The sequence below is a fragment of the Microcebus murinus genome, chromosome 14, assembly GCF_040939455.1.
Source record: "Microcebus murinus isolate Inina chromosome 14, M.murinus_Inina_mat1.0, whole genome shotgun sequence".
NCBI lineage: Eukaryota > Metazoa > Chordata > Mammalia > Primates > Cheirogaleidae > Microcebus > Microcebus murinus.
Window position 1 is genome coordinate 27,719,803 of NC_134117.1, and position 19,431 is coordinate 27,739,233.

General features: G+C 37.9%; 1 protein-coding gene across 3 annotated transcripts in view; it reads right to left on the minus strand.

Annotated features, from left to right (window-relative positions):
* Positions 1 to 18,451, minus strand: part of R3HCC1L (R3H domain and coiled-coil containing 1 like) — a 78,996-nt gene extending 60,545 nt beyond the window's left edge. Inside the window, exons 1-2 of one of the 3 annotated variants that reach the window (XM_012767946.3) lie at positions 18,355 to 18,451; positions 1,339 to 1,438 (exon numbers count right to left, since the gene is read on the minus strand). The gene's annotated coding sequence lies outside the window, so the exon portion shown is untranslated. The other 2 variants (XM_012767954.3, XM_012767999.2) reach the window with 2 other exon arrangements.
* Positions 18,452 to 19,431: the final 980 nt, after the last annotated feature.

Consider the following 19,431-nt stretch of genomic DNA (forward strand, 5'->3'; position numbering starts at 1 on the left):
TGCTGTCCATCTTTTCCAACTGCTGCCCAACAATTCACAGGCTGTCACAGATTGTCAGCACTGCGTTTGGGGACTTGGAAGTACTCTTGTGGGACAGCACAGTGTGTTAGCACAGCATTTTCCAGGACACAATGTCACTCTTTATAGCCAGCTGCAAATTAGTTTCTTCTTAAAAAAAAAATAATACTCCTAATAAGACAGGTACAAGGAGATTTTAAATAACCAAGATTAAAACTCACTTTGATTTGCTCTGAGATCTAGGCCTATTCAGTCAGGCGCTGTGAAATCCCATGCCTCTCTAGTCATATGAGCCATGCAAAACACCTAGAAACATCTAAAAACAGCTTTCTGATGCAAACAAAAGCAAAAAGACTACCAAAAATATATCAAAGGAGAATCTTATCTCCTCCTTTTTCTGTGCCTATGGCTCCTCATCCTTGGATCCTATTTAGGAACATTTTGTTTAAAGTCAGCTCTCAACATCAACATTTATTTCTCACTACGTTTAGCTCTGTGAAACCATTTAAAAGAAAATTCTGCAAATCACCAGTATCATGTCATAGTTTCCATGCAATTTTTGCCATGTGCTTCACAAGAGTACAATTATGTTCAGTTGCTGCAACCAACCCCCTGGTTACCACTAAAGCCTTCACCCTGCACATCAGCTTCCCATTTGCCACTGGCTACACATGAGAGTCAGAAGCTGGACTATACTAAAAATAACATCAGAGAACATGGGTAAGAAAATTTCTCATAAAATAGCAGGTCATATCAACTTACTAAGTCTTCTTTGAAAAAAAAAATTTTAATTGACAAATACCTATAGAGTAATATTTAAAAAATTAAAATCATTTAATTATTTTTCATTTCCAAGTTCTTTAATAACAGTATTAATTCTGCTTTTACTTTACGGATGATTTAGATGAGACCTATTCTTCCAAAATCAGTTAATCAAACCCCTTCAATAACACTGCATCTTTGCTACTCCTATATGATTTACAGGGAAGCCAGAGGTTGACAAGAAGGTTAGCTCTCAGTTGTTACAGTGGAAAGTGACTGAACAGAACAAAGCTAGCAATCTAACTTTGAAAACTAATCTCAATATTTAACCAGCCCCTACTGTCCTTTCCATAACACACACCAAAATTAAGACAGTGAATAGAAATAAAAACTCTTCAAAAGACTCTAATTTTCTTTCAGGAAATTGCCCCTTTCAAATTTGTTTAACATGAGAATTACAAAATAAAGTGACACTGAAGTATCAAGATATAAGCAAACAAATATTTACTGTAAAAAAACAATATTTCTATAAAATAGGCATAAGTATGGGCAACTTACCACATCAATGACATTTATTTTTTGAATAAAATGCTACAACATGCAGATAGATTATGTCGAAGGCAAACTGTACAAAGTTCCCTTCTGACAGCAACCTCACCTAGAAAATAATAACGATAAAAGTCATTTTTATAAAAAATATATAGTTATTTCTTTGACATCTGTCAAGGCACTCAACTTTCATTATCTCATTTTGTAAATAGTAAGAGTTCAACACAGTGATTTGCCATAGAATGTATAATAAAATCACAGACACAAAATACTTTTTAGAAACTCAAACAATAAGGAAATGTCATCTTCTGTCATTCTCAGGCTTCTGAGGACTTGTCTAAGGGGACAGAAACACCTACTAACTGTCAACAAAAAAAGTGATAAGAAAAAAATAGTATAAATAATCAAAAACACAAAAAGATGTTCAAATTCTAGTCATTACTATACTTCTAACACATAGGACAGCTTATGGCACTTGGTGGATGCTCATTAAATATATGTTGGCTGGCTGGCCAGCTGGATGGATGGACAAAAAATAAACCTCATCAGTTAGCAAAGAAATGCAGAATAAACATATTCTGTTTTGCCTATCAAACTGACAAAGGTTTAAAAACAGCAATAAAGTTCTATTTTGGTGAATGTCGACAGACTAGGGCTTGAACATGCTGCTGGTGGAGGTATTCATTTTATTAATACAGAAAACAGTTTAATAATATGTTTCAAAAACTTTTATACATCAGAGACCTTTAACAAAACAATTCTCCTTTGAAGAATTTATCACAAGGAAATAACTGGGCTTTTAGAAGGATACTTATTAAGGAACTGTTTATAATAGTGAAAAATCATAAACAACTTAGATGTCCCTATATGAGCCAGGTTATAAATTATGGTACATTCATACTATAGAAAACTATGCAAACATTAAAAAGAATGATGTATCTCCATAAATACTGATATAAAGATCTACAAGACATGTTATGAGTTGAAAAAATTGGAGAATTTAACGAGTGTATAAAACCAATGTGAGAAAATTGTAAAACATATCCTGAAAGACACAAAAATAGATTTGAGCAAATGAAAAGATATTCTTTGTTCTTGAATAGAAAACTCAACACAACACAACATCATAAAGAAGTGAATTCTCCCTAAATTAATTTACAAATTTAACATGATTCCAATAACAATACCAGCAAGTTTTTTTATTGAGACAGACAAACCGATAACAACAGAAAACTAAACATGCAAGAAGTCAAGAAAACTCAAAGATAGCCCTTGATATATTATCAAGCCTCTTTAACTGAAACAGTGTAATAATGGTACAAGAATACAAAGTCCATAAATAAACCAAGTGAAAATTTCATATATGATAAAGGTGGTGGCAGGGCACAGTGGCTCATGTCTATAATCCCAGCACTTTGGGAGGCCAAGGCAGGAGGATCACTTAAGGACAGGAATTTGAGACCAGCCCGGGCAATTTAGCTATAGAGACCCTGTCTCTACAAAAAATTTTAAAACTTAGCCAGGCATGGTGGTATGCCCCTGTATTCCCAGCTATTTGGGAAGCCGATAGACAAAGAATGCTTTAGCCCAGGAATTTGAGGCTGCAATGAGCTGTGATTGTGCCACTGCACTCCAGCCTGTGCAACAAAGCCAGACCCCTATCTCTTAAAAAAAAAAAAAAAAAAAAAAAAGTTAAAACATAAAAATAAATTGTGTTATGTGTATTTTACCACAAAAAAGCAATTATAAAAGGAAAAACAGTAATAATGAGGTGATCAAAGATCACATTATCGGTATTTCAAAATCTTGTGCCTCCTGTGATGCCTTGAAAACTAAGGTACTCCTTGTAATACTCCTGCCAAAAATGAATAACCTGAATCCAATCATGAGAAAATATCAAATAAAACCAAACCAGAGGCATTCTACAAAATAACTGGCCTGTGTCAATGTCATGAAAAAACACAGACTAAGGAACTGCTCCAGACTAAAGGAAAGTAAAAGAGATATGACAAGTGAATGCACTTCATAACCTGGAATTTTCTTTTGCTATAAAGCTGTGGTCCCCATCCATGACCTGTTAGGGACTGGGCCACAGAGCTCTGCCACTGTCCCCCACCCCATCTGTGGAAAAACTGTCTCCCATGAAACTTGGTAGGGGGACGCACAGCAGGAGATGAGTGGCTGAGGGAAGTGAGGGAACAAGTGAGGGAAGCTTTGGCTTCCTGGCTCCCCATCACTGTATCACCACTTGAGCTCCGCCTCCCCCCTCCAAGCCTCTACTCCCCCACTCCCCAACCCCACCCCATCCCTATCCCCATCCCCATCCATGGAAAAATTATCTTCCATGAAACCAGTCCCTGGTGCTAAAAATGCTGGGGACTGCTGCTATAAAGTACACTGAGACAATGGGTAAAACCTGAACAAATTTGTAGATTAGATAACAATATTAAATCAATCTTAGTTTCTTGATTTTGACAACTGTATTGTGGCTATATAAAAGAATGTTCTGGTTTTTAGAAAGTGTACACTGAAGTATTTAAGTATAAAGGAGAATAAGGTCTACATCTTACTCTCACAAGAAATATGTATCTATATATTGAAAGACAAAGAACAAGAGTGAAAGGAAATGTATAATGTTAATATTTGGGGTATATGTGTGAATTCTTTATACCATTCTTAGAACTTTTCTGTATTCTGAAATAATGTCAATATAAATTAACAGAATAAAAAAAAAGATGTTACCACAGTGCCTGGCACATAATCTACAATCAAATAAATGACAGTTGTTAGATGTCATTAATTAAAATTTCTAGAATTCTGTGCAAAAAATTCTCTTGATCAAGATACACATTTGTATGGTAGAAAAAATGGGGGGAGCAAAAAGATAATATATATAGTATGTCCCATTTAAACATATATGCACAAATACATATGTAAATGAGGCGAAAAACTCACTTGATTGTTCACAGGCAGTTACAGATTGAACTCCTTGTTCTACTACTTTCCCCCCTCTCCTCACTACTGCATTTGACTAGTCTAAAAAAAATAAAAATTAAAGAAAAAGACATTGTTCACAGCCATGGTAAAAAGTTGCCAATGACCACTTTTAAACCCACTCAACTGACAAGAACAACTCACTTTGGCACTCTTTTACAAGCCAATTAATCAGTTAGCCTTGCTTCTGAAAATCAGCTGCAAATCAGGGACAGAGTCACTGCAATAAAACAGCTGTGAGTGCCAACCAATCAACAACAGTCTCACCCCAGTAACCATGTTTTTTCTGTAGATGATGTTAACTGACTTCTGCCTCTAAAATCTTTTAATCCCTGAACCTCGTGCTCCCCTAAAACACAATATAAAATTAGCAATCTGCTTTGTTCAGAAGATTGTGCCTGATCAGATTTCCAGACAGTGATAGTCTCATCATCCTTTGGTAACAAAAGAAGAAATACACCAAAGGAAAGAAGACAGGATAACAGGATATCCAACACAAGAGAGAAGTGAAGGAATACTGGTGAATGGGATTCCAGGATAAATGTCACCAGAAGCAGAAGGCAACAAATCCAGATTGAAGTATGTGACAAAGAACAGGCATGTCGAAAATTGTTATCCACATGCTCTATGCCACAGTATTATCTTTTTAATCCAACACAACTATTAGAGGATGTGTTCCACCTAGGCAAGAGATAAATGAAGAATGAGGATGAGACAAATTCTAATAATACTGGAAACCAAACCCAAGAGAGAAAAGTCTAAGGATAACAAGGGGAAAGTATAAGGATGGTGGCAGGCCCCCTCCTTTCCCTAGATCAAAAAAGAAAAGGCTCACAAGACCAGACCCACCAAGGACAAACTGCCAGGCCCTACTGAGAGGAACCACACCCAGATGTGAAAGTTTTGGATGGATCACCTGGATAAGAAAGTTTTGGCTCCTGGATTCCACAAATACCACCAGCCCCTCCTATTTCTCAATGACCACCAAAGGCTGCCCTAGCTCTTCCCACCAAAAGTCCCTAGCTTGGCCCAAACAGTATAAAAGGCCGTACCTCCTTCAAACGCAGGCGACTTCTGGGGCCCCACTCTCTTGGGACCCCAGAACCTCGTCCAGGAGTGTATAATAAAGCCATGTGGTTTGGCCCCCACTCTTTCTCTCTCTGTCTTGTCTTTTCGCAACCACCAAAAAACCTTACAGAAAGCATCCTAAGAAAAGAGCTATGTAGCAGGCCTAGCAAGTAGGCTTACTGTTTAAGTAGGATGCTGGAAATCTCTAGAAGAGAAGAAGAGAAGACAAGACAAGGGAAGAGAAGAGAAGAGAAAAGAGAAGAGAAGAAAAGAGAGGAAGATGAAAAAAAGGAAAGGAAGAAGGAAGGAGGGGGAGGAGAAGGGGGAGGGAGAGGGGGGAGAGGGAGAGGGGGAGGAGAGAAGGGGGAGAGAAAAAAAGAAAGAACAAAAAGAAAGGTGGGACTGATAGATTACTGAGACTGACCTTGTTGAAAACTGTTCTTAGAGGCTATTTAAGACACTATCAGTGAATAAAATTTGCACAGGCATAATAATGTAAACATTAACTATTTGATTTAACCAAATATTGTAATATAACTAAATTAGGAAGCTAAGGGAGGAGCTGCAGTAGAGATGGTTATTTAAGAATGGTAAAACTTTCTCTACCATAATAGAAACTCACTATGTAATGAATAAATTGGTGAATCAAAAGTATGTTTTTTTAAAATATGGAGATATATAACTGCAGAAAGAAACAGCTTAAGGAGTTTAAAGTGGTTGCCTTTAGGGAAGGAAGTAAATAAAGTTGGGAGCAATGGGACAAAAACTATTCACTACATTGTCATAAATTCTTTTTTTACCTTTTTGACTTTTTAAATTATGTCTATTTTAAACTACTGATAAAATATTTAAAATAATTTTTAAAATTATTTCGAAGAAACAAAAGCCAAATTGCAACATGTGAACATTTGATCTTAAATATACTGTTCAACCAAAAATACAGATAAATAAAACATGTTCAATTGAAAGGGACAAAAAATTATAGAGATAGTTCCCTTTTTGTTGGAAGATCTTCATATTTCTAATACTAAAAGAGCATAAACACACAAAATATGGAAGATTTAAAAATAAAAAACTTTAAAAAGCAAATAATTACCAATTGAGAGGACAGAGAGAATTCAGGAACTGTAATACTAGGAAGACTGTAGGTCTGACCTTACTTACAAATTCATTAATGATCAGGAGACAGTGCAAATAACACATTTAATTAAATTTGCTCATTTATCTATTTTGGGAAGTACTATTAACAGCAGTGAGAAAGAATAGTAATACAAAGGACAGAGACAGATTAAAAACATTGGCAAAAAAACCCACCAAACTGGAGAGTGCATGGAACACTGGGCAAAATTTTACATTTAAACAACAAAAGAGAGATGTCAGAGGCTTATTTACCATCAATTGTATTGCAGATTGTTGTCATACGAAGTAATTTTGGCCAACACTAATGTTAAATGGGGGAATATATGTACACACATGCACATAAATATATACATATACTTAGACACGATTTTTTCTTTATGAGAGATCAATAATCCTAATTAAGCAGGGATTCATGAAGGGATTATACCCTAAAAACAAAGTACTGTTGATACAATTTGACAAGACTAGATTTGTACTCAGAGTTTAATAATTACAGAAATTCTGTCAAGGATTACCAATAATGAGTTAAACTGTCCTAAAGACAATTAACTGTTTACCTACCTTATATTCTTCATCTAGCTACACTTGGATTATCCTCACTGTTCCTGTTCCTTATTCCCAGGCACTGACCATTCAAAGTAAAGTCTACATTTCCCAACTGCTCCAGCAGCAAGGTGTGACTATATCACTAAGTTTCATCAACAGAATATGAATATGAGTAAAAGTGATACAGGTTGAGCATCACTAATCAAGAATCTGAAATGCTCCAAAATCCAAAACTTTTTGAGCACCAACATGATGCCACAAGTGGAAAATACAACAACTGATCTCATGTGATGGATCACAGTCGAAACACAGGCAGGTGTTCCTAAAGGAAAAAAGGTTCTCTCAGCCCGCTTCGGCTGTGACATTATCTGGGCATTCCCCTCACAAACATGCCCACAAAGGGTAATAAAATGGCAGGTGTGAAGGCCAGATGCACCAACAGCAAGTTCTCTACAATGCCCCAAGTGGGATCAAGACCTACATGCATTATTGTGGGGTTTTTTTGTTTGGTTTTGCTTATTCTCTGCTCTGTAAGAATATTGCTGAAAATGTCAAAAATTCTGCATGATACCCACAATGTATTGCAAATATTCCAAAATCTGAAACACTTCTGGTCTCAAGCATATGAGATAAGGGATAGTCAACCTGTATACATATAACTTCCAGGAAGTATCCTTAAAGGAATGGAGATATGTTCTTTTCTTTTTCCTTTCCAATGACTGGAATGTGGACAAACCAGCTAAAGCCCTAGTAGCTATCTTAGACCCTAAAGTGACTTTGGAAAAGAATAGAATCCATACACAGTGGAGTAACAACTTCACACAACTGGCAAACCATACCGGTCTTAAACTACTTCTGTAATTCCTGACTCAAGAGAAACAAACTTATATCATATTTTTAAGCTTCTGCTATTGGTTGTAATCAATCTAATCCTAATTAATATAACCTCTATACCAATATACAATCTTTGTTTTCTTTCTCTAAATAATCTCTCTCTGCTTTTTTGCTGGCTGCTTTTTCTGCCTCCCACTCCCTTCCTATTAGTATTCCCTAATATCCCATCTTTTCTGCTCTACTCTCATTAAGCTCTAGGCCAAACATTCTAAAACCCACATCTCTATGTCTGATTTTCTGAGCTCCAATTTTATCTCCAGCTGCCTATCATTTCACTCATATAAGACATAATTATATAGGAACATAACTAATTTTTAAAACAAAATAGAGAAAGTGATGGTGGAAGCAACAGTAGTAGTTGTGGTGGTGGTAATAGCTAATATTTACTGAGCTCATAAAATTTGCCAGGCATTGTTCTAAGTCTAAGGGCTAATCCTCACAACAATCCTACAAAGTAGGGAGTACTGTCACCATCTCCATTTTGCTAATGAGGAAAGTGAGACCCAAATTAAATAACTTGCTCAAGGCAAATATCTAATGTATTAAACAGATCATTCAAGCCTAGGAACCTAGGCTTCCCAGTTCCTACCCTCTTAACCAGCGTACACTAGCACCTTATTCCAAAGAGGCTATCACACATTCTTCTGGTTCCAAAATAGCAGAGAAGCAAGACCCCCAAAGAAAATCACAAACAAATACACAGTGCCAAGATTATCACCAGAAATTTCCCACAACTCAAATATGAGGAGACAGTTCCTAGGGCCACAGACACATGAAGTGGAAAAACCCCCAGCACACAGTGGGAGAATCATACTTCCATATCTGTGACACTCCTCCCACCAATCTGCTTGGCATCAAACATGGAGAAAAGATCCCCCTGACACTGGAAAAAGTGAGATCAAAGTAGACAACCAGCTTCCTCATCAACTTCCCCATCCCTGGCAGGAGATCTATTCCTGCCTCAACCCACAGTAAATGCCTGAAAGAAGAAACATTCCTGAGGACAGCTAAAGACAAAGGGGAGAGGTGAGACTACCATTCCTGGCCCTGGAAACTCTGCTCTGTAACTCTGCCAAAAGAGAAGCCAAATTACATTAGCTGTTCAGCAGCACCATGCTGTTGGAGAGTCATTCCACAGGTTCCCCTAGCCAGCCTTCCCACACTGTCAGGATATCCCCTTTGGGATCTTCCCCTTTCTGACATGTGGCATTTTAATTGTTTACTAAAACCAAGGCCAACCTGGGCTCAGGGTGCTATCTAGTGCTGAAAAGGAAGCAGCGATCTGGGGAGGCAAGGGGAAGGACAGAAAATCAACAGGTAAATTACAAAGAACCTCTAAGCAAAACACATCCAATAAAAACCAAAACAAGCCAGAGAAGACTGGAATAAATAAATAATCGGTTCAATGCAAAGACACAGACGTGCATTCATTAGAAACAACAAACAAGGAACCATGAACTCCTTGTGGATCTTTAAAGCAAGGAACCAGTGACTAACCCTAATGAGATGGAAATATGTGAACTCTCTGATAAAGCATTCAATACAGCCATTTTAAGGAAACTCAGTGATCTCCAAGACAACACAGAAAAGAAATTTATTAGAGGAATATAACAAAGAGATTGAAATAATAAAATAAAAATCAAACAAATCTTGTAACTGAAAAATACATTTGCTGAACTGAAAAATTCATTAAAGGCTCTCAACAACAGAAAGGATCAAGCAGAAGAAAGAATCAGTAAGCTCAGGCCAGACGCTGTGGCTCACGCCTGTAATCCTAGCATTCTGGGAGGCCAAGATGGGAGGATAGCTTGAGCTCCGGAGTTTGACACCAAGCCTGACCCAGAGTGAGACCCCATGTCTCTACCAAAAAGAAAAGGGAAAAAAACATACACAAAACAGCAAAACCCAGCCAGGCATTGTGTGACTGTAGTCCCAGCTACCAGGGAGGCTGAGGCAGAAGGATCGCTTACAGCCCAGTTGGAGCATATGGTAAGCTACAATGACATCACTGCACTCTACCCAGGGACACAGAGTGAGACTCTGTCTCAACAACAACAAAAAACCAACAGGAAAAAAAAAGAATCTGTAAGCTCAAAGACAGAATATTTGAAAATACAGCCAGAGGAGAAAAAAGAATGAAAAGGAGTAAAGATTAACTACAAGAGATAGAAAATTACCTCAGAAGACCAAACTTAAGAATTACTGGAGTTCAAGAGGGAGTTGAGCAAGAGTAAGGGGTAGAAAGTTTATTCAAAGAAATAATAACAGAAAACTTTACAAAACTTGAGAAAGAAAGAAATATGTAGGTACAGGAAGCTCAGAGAACACCAAATACATTCAACCCAAATAAGACTATCCAAGGTATGTCAAGGCCAAGGAGAGGATCCTAAAAGCAGCAAGGGAAAAGGAGCGAATAACACATAAAGGAGCTCTAATTTGATTGGCAAAAGACTTCTCAAAGGAAACCATATAGGCCAGGAAGGAGTGAGATGACATTGTCACAAATGTTGAAAGAAAAAAACCATAAAACTGACATCCAAGAATACTATATGCAGAAAATCTACCTTTCAAATATAAAGGTGAGAAAGTTTTTCCCAAACAAAAGCTGAGAGAGTTCATTACCACCAGACCTAGCGTTCCTCAATTTGAAAGAAAAAAATACTAATGTGCAAAAAAGTACACAGATAAACCCAGAATAATCTAATAATGTAATGGTGGTGTGCAATCTGCTCAAAACTCTAGTACAATACCCAAATAACAAATCTATCAAAAACAATCCCTACAGCCACCTGTTAAGAGATAGGCAAAATAAAAATATGTAAATTGAAATGACATAAATTCAAAATGGGGAGAGGGAGTTAAAGTATAGAGTTTTTGTTTTTTTTTCATCTTTTCTTTGTGTTCTAAGATGAGTTGTTGTCTCTTTAAAATAACTTGGTATAAGATGTTTCTTGTAACCCTCATGGTAACCACAATGCAAATACCTATAATAGATTCGATAACGAGAAAAAGCAATACACTAAAATATACTACTAGAAAAATTTAACCGCAAAGGAAGACAGTAAAAAAGTTAAAATGAAGTTACAAAACAAACAGAAAACAAGCAACAAAATGGCAATAATAAGTCCTTACTTATCAATAACACTGAAAGTAAATGGACTGAATTCTCCAATTAAAAGGCAAAGAGTGGCTAAAGAGATAAAGTAACAAAACCCAACTATTAATATATGCTACCTACAAGAAAACCACTTCACCTATAAAGACACATGAAGACTGAAAGTGAAGGGGTAAAAAAGGTATTCTATGCAACTGAAAACCAAAAAAGAGCAGGAATAGCTATACTTCTCTATCAGATAAAACAGACTTTAAGTCAAAAACGGTAAAAAGAAACAAAGTCACTATATAATGATAAAGGAGTCAACTCAGCAAGAGGATATAACAATTATAAATATCTATACATCCAACGCCAGAGTTCCCAAGTATATAAACATCAGAGTTAAGCTACACACTAGGCCTACCAAATAGGCCTAACTGATATTTATAGAACATTCCACCCAACAGCAACAAAAATACACACTTTTCATCAGTACTCTCCAGAGTAGACTCTATCTTAAGCCACAAGTCCAAACAATTCAAAACAGTAGAAATCATATCAAGTATCTTTTGTAATCACAATGTAATAAAACTAGAAATCAGTAAGAGGAACCTCGAAAAACACACAAACACATGGAAATTAAACACCATGCTCCTGAATGGATCAATGAAGAAATTAAGGAAATTTAAAAATTAAGAAATTTAAAAATTTCTTGAAACACATGAAAATCCAAACACAACATACCCATACCAAAATCTATGGGATACAGAAAAAGCAGTACTAAGAGGGAAGTTTATAGCAATAAATACCTTATATCAAAAAAGTAGAAAGATGTCAAATAAACAACCTAATGATACACCTTCAAGAAACAAGGAAAAAATAAACCAAACCCAAAATTAGAAGGAAAGAAATAAAAGAGATCAGAGTAGAAATGAAATTGAGACTAAAAAAAAGAGAAGATCAATGAAACAAAAAGTTGGGGTTTTTTTGAAAAGATACATAAAATCAACAAACCTTTTAGCTAGAAAAAAAAAAAGAACCAAATAAAATCAGAAATGAAAAAGGAGACATACAACTGACACCAAAGAAATACAAAGAATCCCTAAAGACTATTAAAAACAACTATATGCCAACAAATTGAAAAATCTAGAAGAAACAGATAAATTCCTGGTTGCATAAAACCTACCAATATTAAATCACGAAGAAATAGAAAACCTCAACAAACCAATAACAAGTAACAAGATTGAAACCGTAATAAAAAGTCTCCCACCAAAGAAAAGCCTAGGACCTGATGGCTTTACTGCTAAATTGCACCAAATATTTAAAGAACTGATACCAATCCTACTCAAACTTCCAAAAAACTGAAGAGGAGGGAATACTTCCAAACTCATTCTTCAAGGGCAGCATTACCCTGATACCAAAACCAGAAAAGAACAGAACAATAAAGAAGATTGAAAAAGACTGAGAAGAAAAAAAAAAAAAAAAAAAACGTAAAGAAACATGGGCTTGGGCTGGGCGCTGGGCACGGTGGTTCATGCCTGTAGCCCTAGCACTCTGGGAGGCCAAGGCGGCAGACTGCTCAAGGTCAGGAGTTTAAGACCAGCCTGAGCAAGAGTGAGACCCCATTTCTACTAAAAATAGAAAGAAATTAATTGGCCAACTAAAAATATACAGAAAAAATTAGCCAGGCATGGTGGCACATGCCTGTAGTCCCAGCTACTTGGGAGGCTGAGGCAGAAGGATTGCTTGAGCCCAGGAGTTTGAGGTTGCTATGAGCTAGGCTGATGCCATGGCACTCTAGCCTGGGCAACAGAGTGAAACTGTCTCAAAAAATAAATAAATAATTTTTTTTAAAAGATGTGGGTCTTGTTATGTGCTATGTTTAGATTGTAAGATCATGAGTATCTTTTGTTGTCCTTTTAAATTTTCTGTATTTTCCTAGTTTTCTATAGTAAACCATATATTTGATTTTGAGAAAAAAATTTTAAGAAAATAATCTTTTTTTTTAATTTTAAAGTACACTGAAGGGTCGAGTAAGCACTTAACAGGTCTGTAACACATAACTTGGCTTGGTATTTGCATGGTGAAATAAACAGTATTTAAGGGGAAATTTTAATGTAATAAAATATCATAAACTTATTGATTTATTTACTATTAAATACGGTTTTTTCCCTTTCCTAACTATAAATATTTATGAGCTCTCCTCAAATAACAGACAAGAACTAAATAAGCTCTCCATCTCTTGGTCATGCCCTCCTGGTTGCTCCCTCATTCTGTCTCCCTTCCTGTATCTCTCTGTCTCTCATTTCTAAGTCTGCCCTTCTCTTTACACTTCTGATCACCCCTGTAAGTCTGCCTGTGTGACTGTCCCTCACAGTGTTTTTGACTTCTCCTCTGCCTCTGACTGACCCTCACTCCCTGCCTATTTTGTGTGTCTATATGACTGTGAACATGTATTTGTTTCCCCCCCAGACTCTGCCCTCTGCCTGCCTTTTTGTCATCCCACCCCCACCCACCCACCCCCACGTTATCTACCCCAGTTTAAAAAATCCTTGTTTACTTTTCCCTTCAATCTTTATAAACAAATAGGGCTGCTATTACACCCCTATTTTACAAGTAAGAAAACAGAAAAAGGACTACTGGTATAAATCTAAGAGGTTAGTCTATAAATCCAAGTGCTTCTTTCTTTAATACTCTTCTGGCATTCCAAGGCAAAGAACTTGAAACAGCCCAACTGCAAGGCAATTATGAATTAACACCATATACATTCAGATCTTTTCTAAGAGGTAAATCTGATATTAAAGAGTGCTACATAACTTTTGCCCACATTTTTGACTCTCACCAAGTTAATGAATTGTCAGCCACTTGCCCATGCCAGAAATACATATCATCATGTTCACAGGTTAATCCGTGTTATTCGGAGACCTCACAAATACACAATAGAATCTAGTTTCTACAAGTGCTTCTCTTTTTCTCAATTTTTCTCCCTAGTCCCAAACCAGCCATGTTTGGCACTTTAAAAAAGATACAAGAAGGAAAACAAATATTATATACCTAAAGAATGAAAAACTGTACAGAAGGCTAGCATGAAACAGTGAAAAATGGATACCAAGAACTGGGAGCAACTGGTCTATGTGTTATTGAGAGGAGAAAATTCTCTTCAAATGCAGGCTTACTGCTGCTGAGCAATACCCTATTACTTTTTTCTACCTAATGTTCTGACACTGGAATTTCTCTGTAATTCAATAAGCTCTTAGCAAACTTCATCCATTCTTCTGGGCTCATTAATACAAAATTCTGTATGTTTTCCCCACTAGCTAAGAGCACATTTTCTGGTGGAGAGCACAGTAGCAGCGGGATTCTCTTTTAAGACATGAATACCCTAGCCATTTTGTCTCACTTCTATAGGTGGGAAGTCTGCAACAAATGTAATCCAACAACTAAAAGAAATGTCTAAATTATAGTCTAGGTTAGTGGTTGTCAAAGATCATTCTATAGGTCACCAGTTTTACACAAAGGGTGAGGGCTAATCTTATATTTAAGTAAATTAATAATTAAAAATATATACTGTTACTTCTGGCATTAGTTTCTTTACTTATGTCTAATGAGTTGCATGAGTGCCAAATAAAAAATATACCAGTCTTTTCATTCATTCTAGTGAGATATTTATGAAAAGTAAGCTCATGGAGCTAATGAGGACAAGGTCACAGATTCAAACTCCATGCTGGCCAATTAGCTTTGCTGTGTTTCAGGGTTCCATGGTCATAGTCAACAACCTTAACCTTGGCTGAGAAACATACTGATCATGTGAAGCATTAGGGGAATGAATATAGATACATCACCAAAATCCATTGACTATCAGAAAACATAGTAAAAATGAAAAACAGCAATAATAACATCCCTATCTTTTACTAAGCCTGGCTAGTATGTGCCTAGTTCAAATAATCTCTAATCTTTTCAACCACACACGGTTAGTGTTATTATCTGTTTTACAAATGATGAGAAAGAGAATTCAGAATGATTATATGAACCAAAGTTGCATCCAGCAGAGCCTGGACTCAGACCTTGCTCTGTCTGACTCCAAAGCTTAGATTATTTCCACTATACAATACAGCCTCTCCAAAGCATGCCTCAATGACATGGGACAATCAACAAAACGTTCAGAACTATTCAGCACAGTCATTACTGAGCATCCACTATGCATGCTTCGACACTACACCTGAGAATAAGTCTACCTTCCAAAAATTCCTTTTAAGTAAAAAACAATCAAGGAATGAAAGTGTTTAAAACCTAAAGGAAAAAAATAACACTTCATAGCACACAAAGTAGATTTTAATGGAACTGACTACTGTCATGGCTTTGTATACAAGTCCATTAAGAAAAAATACTGGTAATTATTTTGCTGATTCATAACTAAAGGTAAGAATGAAACTGGCAAAACATAGCCAGGGGATAACACCACACCAAAAAGAGTAAAGGAAACATTTCCTAAACATCTGAACCTGCAGATCTGGTAATCAACACAGCATTTGAAGGAAATAAAAACACATATTTTGATTCTTAACCCTTAAACTTTGCCTTGACCAACAAATAGTTTTTCTCTATAAGGATTTCCTCCTTGGTTTTTCTAAACTCTCACTCTTTACAGATACATATATAGCAATGCCACCATCTGCATCAATCACTGAGTCTCCACCTTGAAAAACTGAAGGTCACCCAGTCTCCTGGACTCTATCCACTAGGTTGAAATTTTAAAGTCAAATAGTCTGGATTTTTTTTTAAAAAGTAAAGGCAGGACAAAAATTGTTCTATAAAACTCTATCATTGTCAATATCTCAGTCAGAAAGATAGATAATTGTTCTGCCACAAGCTATAATGTACAGAAAAGTGCATTCTTACTACAGGTTATAAAAGAAGCACCAGATCAATTTCAACAAACTAGGTACCAAAGAAACATTTGGAATCTTTACAAAAACAGAAACTCAGCAAAACCCAACAAGAATCTCTTCACAACATTTTAGGAACCTCTAAAAGTGAAAAAAAAAAGCCTATATAATTTTTATATAAAATGCAATTGCTAAAACAATGCAATGAGAACTTCTAATTACAGTATTTTTTAAAGCTTGTGAATTCAAGACAACTATCATTCATTTTATTAATAAAGGGAATCTCAGGAAAATATCTAAAATTATCATCATAAAAATATCAACAAAATAATGAGAACTTACTTTCACCTGGCACTACTAAGTCCTTTGTGGTCACATCTCATTTAATCTTTACAGACACTTTATGAGGTAAATGCTATTACCCCATAGCATTAGTATGACCTCATAGAGGTATTAATATTACCTCATAGAGATTAGTAAACAGACTCAAAGAATTCAACTAATTTCACCAAAATCAAAAACTACAGGTTGATCTCTCTTTCGTGTCACGAGTAAAGGGGAGAAAAAAAAAACCTACAGGTTTGTCCAATATCTGAAATGTTCCAAAAACATTTTGATGCCACAAGTGGAAAATTCCACACCTGACCTCATGTGACAGGTCTTACTCAAAAAGCAATCCAAACTTTGTTTCATGCAAAAAAATTATTTAAAATATTGCATACAATTACCTTCAGGTTATGTGTATAAGAGGTATACGAAAACTAAAAGAACTCCGTGTTTTGACTTGGGTCCCACCCCCAAGTTATCTCATGTATATGCAAATTTTCCAAAATCCAAAGAAATCTGAAACGTTAATACTTCCAGTCTCAAGCACTTCCGATAAGGAATACTCGACCTGTAGTAAGTGACAACACTGGGATTAGATCTAAAATTTGTTCAATTTTGTACACTCACCTAACGCACCCTACTGCCATCCTCTCTTGTGTTTTCTGAACCATTTTCAAGAGTTTTTCAATGATTTCAGAATAGATACAGGCTTAAAATGCCTCATTACCACACTCCCATACTCCTTTAACAACTGCTTGCAAAATGACCACTCTCTACAAGGGGAAAAATAGACAATAAGCAATTTACCATAAAGTCTCAAAGCTTGTCAGAAACAGACTGGAATGTTTATATTTATATTCTGAATTCTAATGTGACACAAGTCACAAGACCTGCTGGAGACAGGTATTGCTTTAGCACTATATTTGAGGAACATTTAGTGCTTTCTGTTTGTACCTGTGTGGTGTGGACGGAAGGCTACAACAGAGCAAGAGGGATAAACAGTTGTGTGTGTTGTGAGGAGGGAAGAGTCCAAATTCTGATGGTCCTTAAAATCCAGAAGAAGTTTAAAATCGACTCCACAGGTGGTTAGGCCCTAATGTAACCTCTTCACAAGAAACCCAGCATAAGAACATTTGTTTGGTCAATTTAGTTTCCAAAGACACTTTTGCCCTATTTATTAACTCATTTGATCTTTATAAAGACATGAATGTGATTTCAAATTCAAATGACCTGGGCTGGAGACAAGAGGACGCTAAGGTTATATCTGAAATATGCTTTACAACCCAAAGCTTTCGCACATTTATCACTTCTGCTGACCCCCACAACAACCCTGAAAGGCAGGCAGGCAAAGATTATCATCCCCGTTTTCCAGACAGGGAACCCGAGGCTGCGGTAAACCGACTACTGTACAAAAGACCACAGGTCCAGCAGTTGGCAGACTGAGACTCCTCTCGAGACTTCGAGTCCAAATCCTGCGCTCCTTCCCTTACACAACTAGGAGAGGCGGCTGCGCTGATGTAGAAAACTTTGACTTGGGGTTTTCCGAGGGCTGGCCAAGAGAAGCAGGAAGTACATCCTCCCTTAGAGACTGCTCACTCCCATAGCCTGGGGCTCCGGGGCAACAGCCCGGACTGACTCCCGAGGCTCGCGGCCCGGAAATCGCCAGCAGCCTCGGGGTCGTCTCGGGGGCCGGCCGGCCCGCGCCCCCGTAGTCCCGAGGAGGTCGTCTCGGACCCCGCTCAGTACTTGCTGAAACCCAGGAAAGGAAGTTCCCTCCGCAGGGGGCATTTGGGGCGAGGGCCCGAGGCGGGCGCGTTCCCACAGTGAAGGGGGAAAGGGTCCGCTGAGGATCCCTCTCAAGCCCGAGCCCGCAGGGGTCGAAAGGCGGGAGCTTCCCAGTAACCTCCGCCCCAGGCGGGGGCCGGCCCCGCGCATCACGTGAGGGGGACAAAAAACACCGGTAACAAACGAAAAAGGAAACGAAGTCTCGTCCCCGACTGTGAGGGAAGAAGAGGGAGCAACAAGTCCCAGCCTAGGGTGCGGAGAGGGGGAAGGAGACGCGGGGTTGGTCTTTACCCGGGCGCCGTAGCTCTCCGCTTCCGCCGCCTCCGTGAAGCTCTCGCTCTTCCGCTCGCGCAGCCGGGGCGCAAACCAGGCCTCGGCTCCGCCCCCCGGCGCGGGGCCTTCTGGGGCTCGTAGTCTCCGCGCCGCCGGCGTCCGGGTCACGTGGGGGGGCTGGCAAAATGGCGAGGATGGGAGAGTGTTCATTCTCCTATAGCTTCAACCCTTCCTCATTCCCCTCAGCTACAAACATGCTCAAATCCCTCATGTCCCACTCCATCGTGCCATCTCTTTTCCTCTGTTCACAACCAAGTTCTCGAAAAAGGTAATCTACATTCTGTCTCCTCTTCCTCACCTGTGTTCACTCCGCACTGCAGCTTCTGCCCCCGCGGAAGACGTCTTGTCGCCTTCAGTGTCCTAGTTGCCAAACTCATTGGAGGTATTTTCGGGCTCATTCTAACTTAAACTTTAGTCACTTGACGCTGTTCGACATTATCACTTATTTTCTATGATGCTATTCAAGTTCACTTCCTCTCAATCCATTCTACACAGTTTCCTTCAAGAATTCTTTTTATAATACACCTAAATATTTGTGTTCTCAGTTGTTCTTGGTATTGGGATGGGACAGGTGAGACTCCGGCCCTTTCTCTTTTGAGATTGTATTCCCTACTTCTCATCCATGCCCCCACAGGCATCTCAAATGTCCTACCCCTTCTCCCTACTCACTAATATTCACTCCACCCTTCAACCTGGATTCCTCCCTCTCTCTCACTTCGTCTTCTATCTGTGTTCAAATGGTCACCAAATCTTGTCGATTCTCTCTCCCAACTCTCTCTTCAATCTGCTCCCTCTTCACACCCACTGCCAGTGATTTAATTCCCACCCATATCATTTCTTATTCTGATTATTACATGAGCTTCCTTACTGATCTCATTACCTCTATTAGGTCCTCCCTCCTGCACTCAAGCCTATATTGATGCAAACAGCAAATTTAATCAAGTCATTGTGGTAAAATCCTTTAAAGGCTCCACTTAACTGGCTTTGGGTAGAGGAATGGAAATGAATACCTTGGGTAGCTTTTGTTAAATATGA